Source organism: Drosophila sulfurigaster, chromosome 2R, assembly GCF_023558435.1.
Source record: "Drosophila sulfurigaster albostrigata strain 15112-1811.04 chromosome 2R, ASM2355843v2, whole genome shotgun sequence".
In the NCBI taxonomy this organism is placed as follows: domain Eukaryota; kingdom Metazoa; phylum Arthropoda; class Insecta; order Diptera; family Drosophilidae; genus Drosophila; species Drosophila sulfurigaster.
The window spans coordinates 10,813,422-10,821,884 of NC_084882.1; the positions used below are offsets into that span (position 1 = coordinate 10,813,422).

Below are 8,463 nucleotides of genomic sequence, written 5' to 3' on the forward strand. Positions count from 1 at the left end.
CAAGTATTTAAATTTAAAATTGAAAAATTATATTAATGAAAAATCAAAAATGCAAAAAAAAAGTAAGAAAACAACAATCGAGTGTGGTAAAATCAGGGAGCAACTTTATTATCTGATTGTAATGAACTTTTCAGAATATTATATTATATGTGATTGTGATTATGATTAATTTATATTTTTAGTACTTTTTCGTAAAGGACTTAATTGAACCATCGGATGCTGAAACAACGAAGTAGAACCAAGACCAAGACGATTTTTCGAGTTTCTCGTTGTCTGCAGACAACGAGAAACGATCTTAGTCTTGGTCTTGGCTCTATTTCTATTTTTTCCAGGGAACGCTTATCCGACGGCTCAATGGGAGTCCTTTACGACTATGAGCAACCGATTTATGGGTTCTATTGATGCTGATAGTCATTTATGACAGCAGCAACATCTTCAGTATCTTCTTATGGGCGACTATTATCTTGGGCATTCGATTCGGATTCGATTCAACTGGATGATGCTTGTCCGGGAAGAACTATAAATAAAAACAAAAATACAGCAAAAAGTATTTACAAAAATGTTCACAACCGACATATTGAGAAATTGAGGAGCATTTTGCGTTAAATAGTTTTATTTGAACTGACTCTAGCTCTGGAATATCTAGACTAACTATACAATCGTCTAGATAACCTTACTAAGATTATGTTTGCAAAGGTATCTGAGTTATTTTACAATATTATTTAAACTTCATTTCGAGTTGTCATTGAATTTGATAGATCTTGCTTCTATAATTGTATCATTTAATAGCACTAGTCTAATCGTGTCGCATCGATATTGTTTGAGGAATCATAGTGTGGTATCATATGATTTAATACGATACCAATGTGAATCGCAAAACTATGCTGCCAACTCACCCCAAATATTCGATTACTTAGGTTTGCATATACTAACATGGGCGTGGCGAGTGCATGAAACAAACGAATACATGCATAACATCGCAAATGCTGTTAAATTACAGCAGTATCATCGCAAGTATTGATACTGCCAAAAATTTAAATTCAAATTGCAAATTTACTGAAAATGCTCATCCCTACAACCCATGACGCTGATCAAAAATATATAGAAAAAATACTAAAGGACACGATGGCAGTATATAAATAAAGTTACAACATTTAAACAATAGAGAAAACTATGGACTGTGAAATAATTACTAAAATATACCTATTTATTTGGTATATAAACATACTATTACATGCAAAATATACCAATCAAAGAAGTTAAGATTTAGCATGTTACGTAAATTAAACCTATCTACGTAGCAGGTAGCGATATATAAATATGTGTACATTAAATTATTCATAATTTCAATTGGCATATAAAAAAGTTGAAACAGCGACAAATTTAAACAGAAATATTTTTTAAAATTCAGCTGTGCCAATAATAAATATACAAACACATGGATATCGATATGAATGTGCAGCTTGCATTGGAGATTCAATTCAATTAAGCTTATTGGGGAAGCAACCGTTGCGTATGATTAATTAACTTAGACGCCTGCTGCGTGTTGCGCATACGCCATGTGCGAATGGCATGTGCAAGCGGCAGATTGTCTGCGTGGCAAGTCGACTTCTCTTCATGCCACACTCGAGTGTGCTTCAACATTTTGGCTGCATTTTAGCCATATGCCAGGCAACTCGCCTGGCAACAACTATCAAAACTGTCTGCAGCAGTAGCAACTTTAAACTTGCTGGCAACAATAATGTGTGTGTGAGTGTGTGTTTGTTGGCTGTTCAAACTTTAAGAGAAACTCCTGCCATTCTGCAGGCAGCAAAGTTTCTTTCTGTGCGGTTGTTGAGCCAACAACGATGGCAGCAACAATGACTGCTTAGAAGCAGTTTTCAAGTCAAGCTGCCATTTTAATTGATATTGCTCTCCCGTTGTTGTTGTTGTTGTTGCTGTTATTAACACACACACGCACACACACACATATATATACATTGTCACCAGAAGCAGCGGGAATGAGCTGAAGGTACTCAGTGTATGCGTGTTTTTGATTGCTGACTTGTTTATTATAAAATGTTTATGGTTTTTCTTTGCCTTCTTATTTGGCTTGTAACAAAATAAAGTTCAAAATTAATTTTGCAAGTTCTGACCACTTTTGTGTGAGGGCGTATCGCAATTTCGCCTGCATTACTTTATCGTCCTCTCCTCCTTGAAATTTAGTTGAACCTACACATCACAAGTTGATTTGTTGACTGTTGATTTTCTTGTCGTTGACTTTGTTGGATTTGGTTTTGTTTTGCATTGCGTTGAGCATGTGTTTTGCTTTTCATTCAACTTGATTGCCTTCAGACGCTTTGTGTTCATTTTAATTAAAACATTTCTTTTCATTTGTCTTCTTTCTTTTTCGCTTTGCATATTTAGTAATTGGAAACTTTATGCCCTCAACATCGTCATGACACACAATAAATTATCGGCAGTTTGGTTTTATATTTGTCCCTTAATTAGAATGCTGCGTGGCTAACGCAAGTCCCCACGCACTGCCTGAGTGTTTTTATACGTGCCTCCGACTTAAGCAGTCTGTGGGGAAGACATCCCATCATCCCATCGAATGCCTTCACAACTCTCTTGAACTTCTTCCCCTTCCCCCTTTTGTCGACTAGTCGCTTGTCAATTTCAGCGTCATGTGCGCGAAACTCATAAACAACATCGCAAACTATTAAATTGGCTAATTAAGCGCCACATGTATGGCACTTTCACACATTATGCAAACACGCATCGCATCACATTCGAAGCGCGATCCTGACTCTTCCTCTGCCTCTGCCTCTGTCGCTGTCTCTGGTCCATGCATATTTAATGCTACCTGCTCGACGGCATTTTAATGGCTCACTGAGAGAATCGAGCGTGTAATGTTTGTGGATAGTAAGTAATTCATATATATGCGAATATTTATTCTGAAAAGATAAATAATAGTACCCGGTATATATTATAATACTTAAAAGGAAATATAAATTATAAAAACTGGTCGCTTTACAATGAAATATAAATATTTTATATATTATAAAAATGTATTCGTCTGTAACAAAATATTATAGATAAATATATGTGATATGAAATTTTCCAAACTCAGAATACAGATTTATATAATATTTAATCTTTATTTAAATAATTTCTAATAAAATTCAAAAATAATAAAAATTTCATAATTTAATATTATAATTTTTTCATATATATATTACATGTAGGAAAATAAAAATAATATTTATTTTATTTGGTTTTCATTTCATAAGTTTGAATTTATAATACGTAGTTTGTAGTTTAATATTTATTAAATTAAATGTTTTTAACGATGGTGAAGGCATGGTGTTCACATTTAATTTTAACATTGTTCTTACACCTCTATGAGCGGCTCTACTTAAACAAACTTTCTTCATGTAGGGTAATTTTCGAATCTACATAAAGATACTAACTATACAAAAACTCTTGTAGGCAGATGAAAACAGATGGACTAGCTGATGTCATAGTTTGATGCTTATTGATAACCATGCAGACCTTGCACATTTATAATATTCATAATCCTAAATACTTATAATATATCTTATTTATATTTCTTTGAAATAATAATACATTATTACATATTTAATCTATGTATGTATGTAAAAGGGCAATATTTGATAAATTCTCTCATTAATTTATTTTAAAAGAGTATATAAAAATAGTCTTCATATTTAGAATATTTTAAATTAATTGTTTTTATGATATGAAAAGTTCGAAAACTTAATGTATGTACTTCTTTTCATTTATTTTTTCTAAAATAGAGTATTGAAATAGTATACAGATGTTAAATATTTCCTTACAAATTTTTTATGTACTTCGTCTTATTTATTTAATTATTTTAGTATATGAAAAAGGCTGCATATGTTCAAGACTTCCTTTAAAAAATTCAAATTATTCAATTGGGTAAATAATTAGCTACAAATTGGTATGTCATTTCCTTATATTATATATCCCTTATATTGATTTAAGTTTTTGGGTACATTTGTAATCTAAAAAGAAATAGATATACAATTTTACACACAGCTCTTGCAATTGTGCGATAAAATTTTATTCTTTTGAAAAAACAAACAAAAGTGAATAGTCGAGTACTAGTTTTGATTTAAATCATGGTCATCGTATAGTCGAATATGATTGTGGGTAATTATATCGTTCAAAACGGAGATGCAAATCCGGGAATTAATGAAAAAGTGCACCCAAAAAAAGCAATCTGCAATCTGAAGGTAAAATCATCATCAGCGCTGTCCGTTTGGCTATCATCATGGGCCACAGTCAGCTTGGCCGCTTTGTCCCCAAAAGGCAGACAGCACAAAAATTGTGGCATACAAGGCAATTAGCTGTGTGCTGTCCTCAGGACACGGGACACGGAGCATGGAGAACAGGATACGGGACAAGGACACGGGCTCTGCGTTGTCGCCCAGTGGCAAAGTGCACAACAATCGAAATGGTGGCTGGCGACAGCATGCCGGCAAAATTCGAAAAGTTGCCAGAAGGCATTACCGTGCCTCCAATGGAAGTGGCACGCATTCACGGCCCCGCCTGAAGGGGAGGAGTGAGGAGGCGTGTATTTTTCCGCCCATCTCCGGTTTTTTGGCGTAAAGAGGTAAAAGCCATTGGAGGCCAGAGATGGGCCAAAACCTGGAATTGCTTTGCAACTTCGCCCAAGTCAATGCAACCCCATTTTTACTTTTTTTTTTTTGGGTGTTTGCTTCGTTGTGCACAATTGTTGCACAATCCTTGACCTATGCCACAGTTCAGCGTTTCGCGTAGTACTTCAGCACCAACCCCGCGATCAGTTGCCTGTTGCCTCTGGCTGCATCAGGTAAAGCACATCACTGCCACGGCCCGAGGCGCCACGTTTGTATTAGACGAACTGACGGGTTGGCAAAGTAAACCAGCGAGAGCCAATTATGAACTCAACGAACGAAGGGACGCAGAAGACAAGCAAATGTGCAACTGAAACTGTTGATTGGATGCCATTCGAGGAGATGAAGAACCGGCTTATAAACAGTGCTGAGTGGAACCCAATTTGGTCATCAATGCAACTAATCTATGAGAGTTGGATGAAGTCAAAGTAGATACGAAGTGGCAGTTGAATTGGTTCAGCTGATTTCTGGGCAACCAGAAAAGTCCCTTGCAATCTGATCCGAACCTGACCGAAGGCGACCTCAGTCTTAGACTAACGAAGCCAATCGACAGACCTGGCAAACTTGGTTTAACAGCCAGCTGGGTCAACAGACAGAGAGAGAGAGAGAGAGAGAGAGAGAGAAACAGAACAAACTGCAGTTTGTTAGAGATTGGCAGGTCGGCTGTTGGGGTTACATTGTTTGATGCCCACTCATTCGCACAGCTTCGAGTTGATTTTGATTAATTTGTTTGCTTTCACTAAGCAATTTGGCCAGGACACCAGCAGCAGTTGCAGCTGTAGCAGCAGAGTACTCGTAGAAGGACCAAAGATGGCACACAGATAACACTGATAGAGTTATGGTCAGGTGACGGCAATGGACCAGAAATTCTGTGTGCTTAACACATTTGCCCAACTGCAATGCGTATGTTTGCATGCTGCATGCTGCGTGGCGACGAGTCGAGAGTTGAGTTGAGTCGAGAGTTGGGTTGAGTTGAGCTGAGCTGAGTTCAGGATTGTTTGCTTCAGATTGGCTACGGGTTTGCTGCTGTGGCTCTTGCCTCTGTCAATGGCTCTGTGGATGTGGCCATGGGGACGGCTTCAGCGGTCGGAATACGGATGTGCGCACATTTGTTAGCTGCCAGGGGATTATACAACAAGCGCACGAGTATTTACCGCTGCCTCTGCCCCTGCCCCTGTGACACTCCTTTGCCTTCCCAACACTTGTTTCGCTGCGTGTGCTGTTTGTTTTTGCTGGCAACTTTGCTAAGAACGTTGCACATAGATTCGGGGTTTCGAGACCCAAAGTGAGGGCTGCAAATTGCAACGCGTTGCGTAGCGTGTCCTTCCAAACTGTGCTAAAGCTGTGTACTGCTCCTCCCCCCATCCTCTTCCCCATTCGCCCTGCCAGAGCTGGCTGCGTGGCAACGTTAGACGCTTGTTAAACAATTGCCAACAAATTTCACAAACGAAACCACCGAAATGCCACTCGTTCCGCTGCTGAGGCTTGTTCTCCTCGTGTAATCTGTCAAACTGACAAAATTGAGCATACTAACAAACTAATTTAATATTTTGCTAAACGACACGCCCCCAAAAATCCCCCTCTGCAGCCTTCCTTCGCCATCCAAAGACCCGTTTTGAGGATTCATAACTGAAGCCCGACAAATATTTATCGGTAAAGTTAATTACAACAAAACTGTCAGGGACAACAAAAAAGTTGGCGCTCGACTTTCAAACAACAACGTTAAAAAAGTTCTAAGCTAAAATTATTTTCATTAATAGGTTTTTTGACGAATCGTACTCTACGTTAAACATAAAGGACAATAACTTGAATTATTAAATTTTAAATTTCAAAGTAAATGCCAACAAAATACATTTTAGCTTTGTAATATTAATCATTCAATTGTATTAAGTAATAAATAAACTAAATGTATGTTGACTGTTGGAATATCCCCATTCAAACAATCCAAAATACCATTTCATATACACTGCTGGTCTTAGGTTAGACGCACTCACTCTTATTTTAAATAAAATGCTATATTTATAATAATGCTTATTCTAATTGTCAAAAAACCTTTTCTTATCAGAGTTCGAATCTTGTTCGGAAAATATTTGCTCACAGCTAGTTGATTTGCGAAAAAATAACTGTACATTCGAAGATTCCAGAAAGTTCTATGGCAATCACACGTGTTTTGTATTGATAACTTTAAAGTAAGTTCTATACAAATCAGCTGGCTATACTAGAACTTAAAAATATACAAATAAAAAGTGGAATTCCTTGTTTTTGTCTTTTTTGGGAATACGAAGTTTAACATTGACTTAACAACATATAAAATTCCCAATTAACCATTTTGATTAACCTAAAATTGACTTTAAAATTATCTTATTTCTTATTTAGCCTGACTAAATATGAACCCGTCTCCGTATAAACTATTTTATCATTGAAAATATTGTAAAATGGGAAAAGTGTTCCATTACTATTCCATCTAAGCAATTTATTGATTCCTATATACGACAATATGTAGGGGTGAGCATTTTCAGTTAATTTGTAATTTGAAATTAAATTGTATGGTGGTATCAATATTTGCGATGCGACTGTTGTGCAAGCTAACAACTGCGCGCGATAACATCTGCATTCGATAATAGATGCACTCGCCAACAGATGTTAGTATTTAATCTAGTAACCGAATATTTGAGGTGAGTTGGCAGGATCAGTTTTGCCATTCACATTGATATCGTATTAAATCATATCGATACCACACTAAGATTACTCAAGCAATATCGATACCCACGCTTAAACTAGCCTAGACCATCTCTTTTTAATTGAAAAGCTTAAGTGAAAAGTTGAGCGCAGTGAAAAAGTAAAAAAAATCGGTCGACATCCGTCGTATTATTATATATAATCAATATTCGTGTTGCTCGGGCGTGCGCCCCATGTAAAATTAATTTTTCGACTATTCTTTGGCTTTCTCGTTGGTTCTACAAGGTACGTAGCGAGATAACCAAAATTCTTAATATTAATGAGTACCCTTTTTGGTATAGGACTTTGTGTGTTAAATCACGTGGCGACGGCCACAGTCTAGCGCACACCAACGGGTCTGCAACTGATAATGATCTCCGCCGCTTCTCATTGTCGTTGAGACAGCCGATCTCGAATCTGATGTTGTGCTGACAGTGCGATTGCCACTCGATGCCACTGCCGCTTCTCGTTGCTGTTTCTGTCTCTTCCGATAGTCCTACTGCACTCGCTGCCGCTCTTTTTGCTGACGTCTTTTTATAGCCGAGACAGCATCAATAGCCAAGAACCCTAAAATCGGTTGCTCCTTGAGTCTTTTCGTAAAGAGTCAGGAAAAGACACTTATTTGCAGACAACGAGAAACGGTCAACAGTTGTTTGCGAGCTTTGATTTTGATTCATTCTGAATAAAAATTGAGCTTAATAATTAGAAAGGTAATGTTAATGTTATGATGAAACAAATGTGTGAATTATACAAATTAAATTGAAGATTGATTTCAGAGCTATTCTTCGATCTGTAATCTGTTAGATCAGATGCTTACCAAGCTTGATGCGACGCTCCCTGAAGTGTTCCGCAAACGCTTTCAGCTATAATCATTGTTGGTGTCGGGATGCAGGCCAGCGGCTGCTAAAGCCGCCTGATGACGAGATGACGTACCGCTGAATGCCCATGGTGCCCTGCATCTAGAGTATGTTTTCGTTTCTTCCAAATTTATGCAAATATGCTGATTGCTAGAAACAACAGTATCGGCCATAGGGACGACAAATGTTATGATGAAATTTTCAAA

General features: G+C 37.2%; 1 long non-coding RNA gene across 1 annotated transcript; it reads left to right on the forward strand.

The window, feature by feature from the left end:
- Nucleotides 1-7,405: 7,405 nt before the first annotated feature.
- Nucleotides 7,406-8,066, forward strand: LOC133837757 (uncharacterized). Its single transcript, XR_009893860.1, has 2 exons — nucleotides 7,406-7,646; nucleotides 7,703-8,066. It is a non-coding gene; the product is annotated as an uncharacterized LOC133837757 (long non-coding RNA).
- Nucleotides 8,067-8,463: the final 397 nt, after the last annotated feature.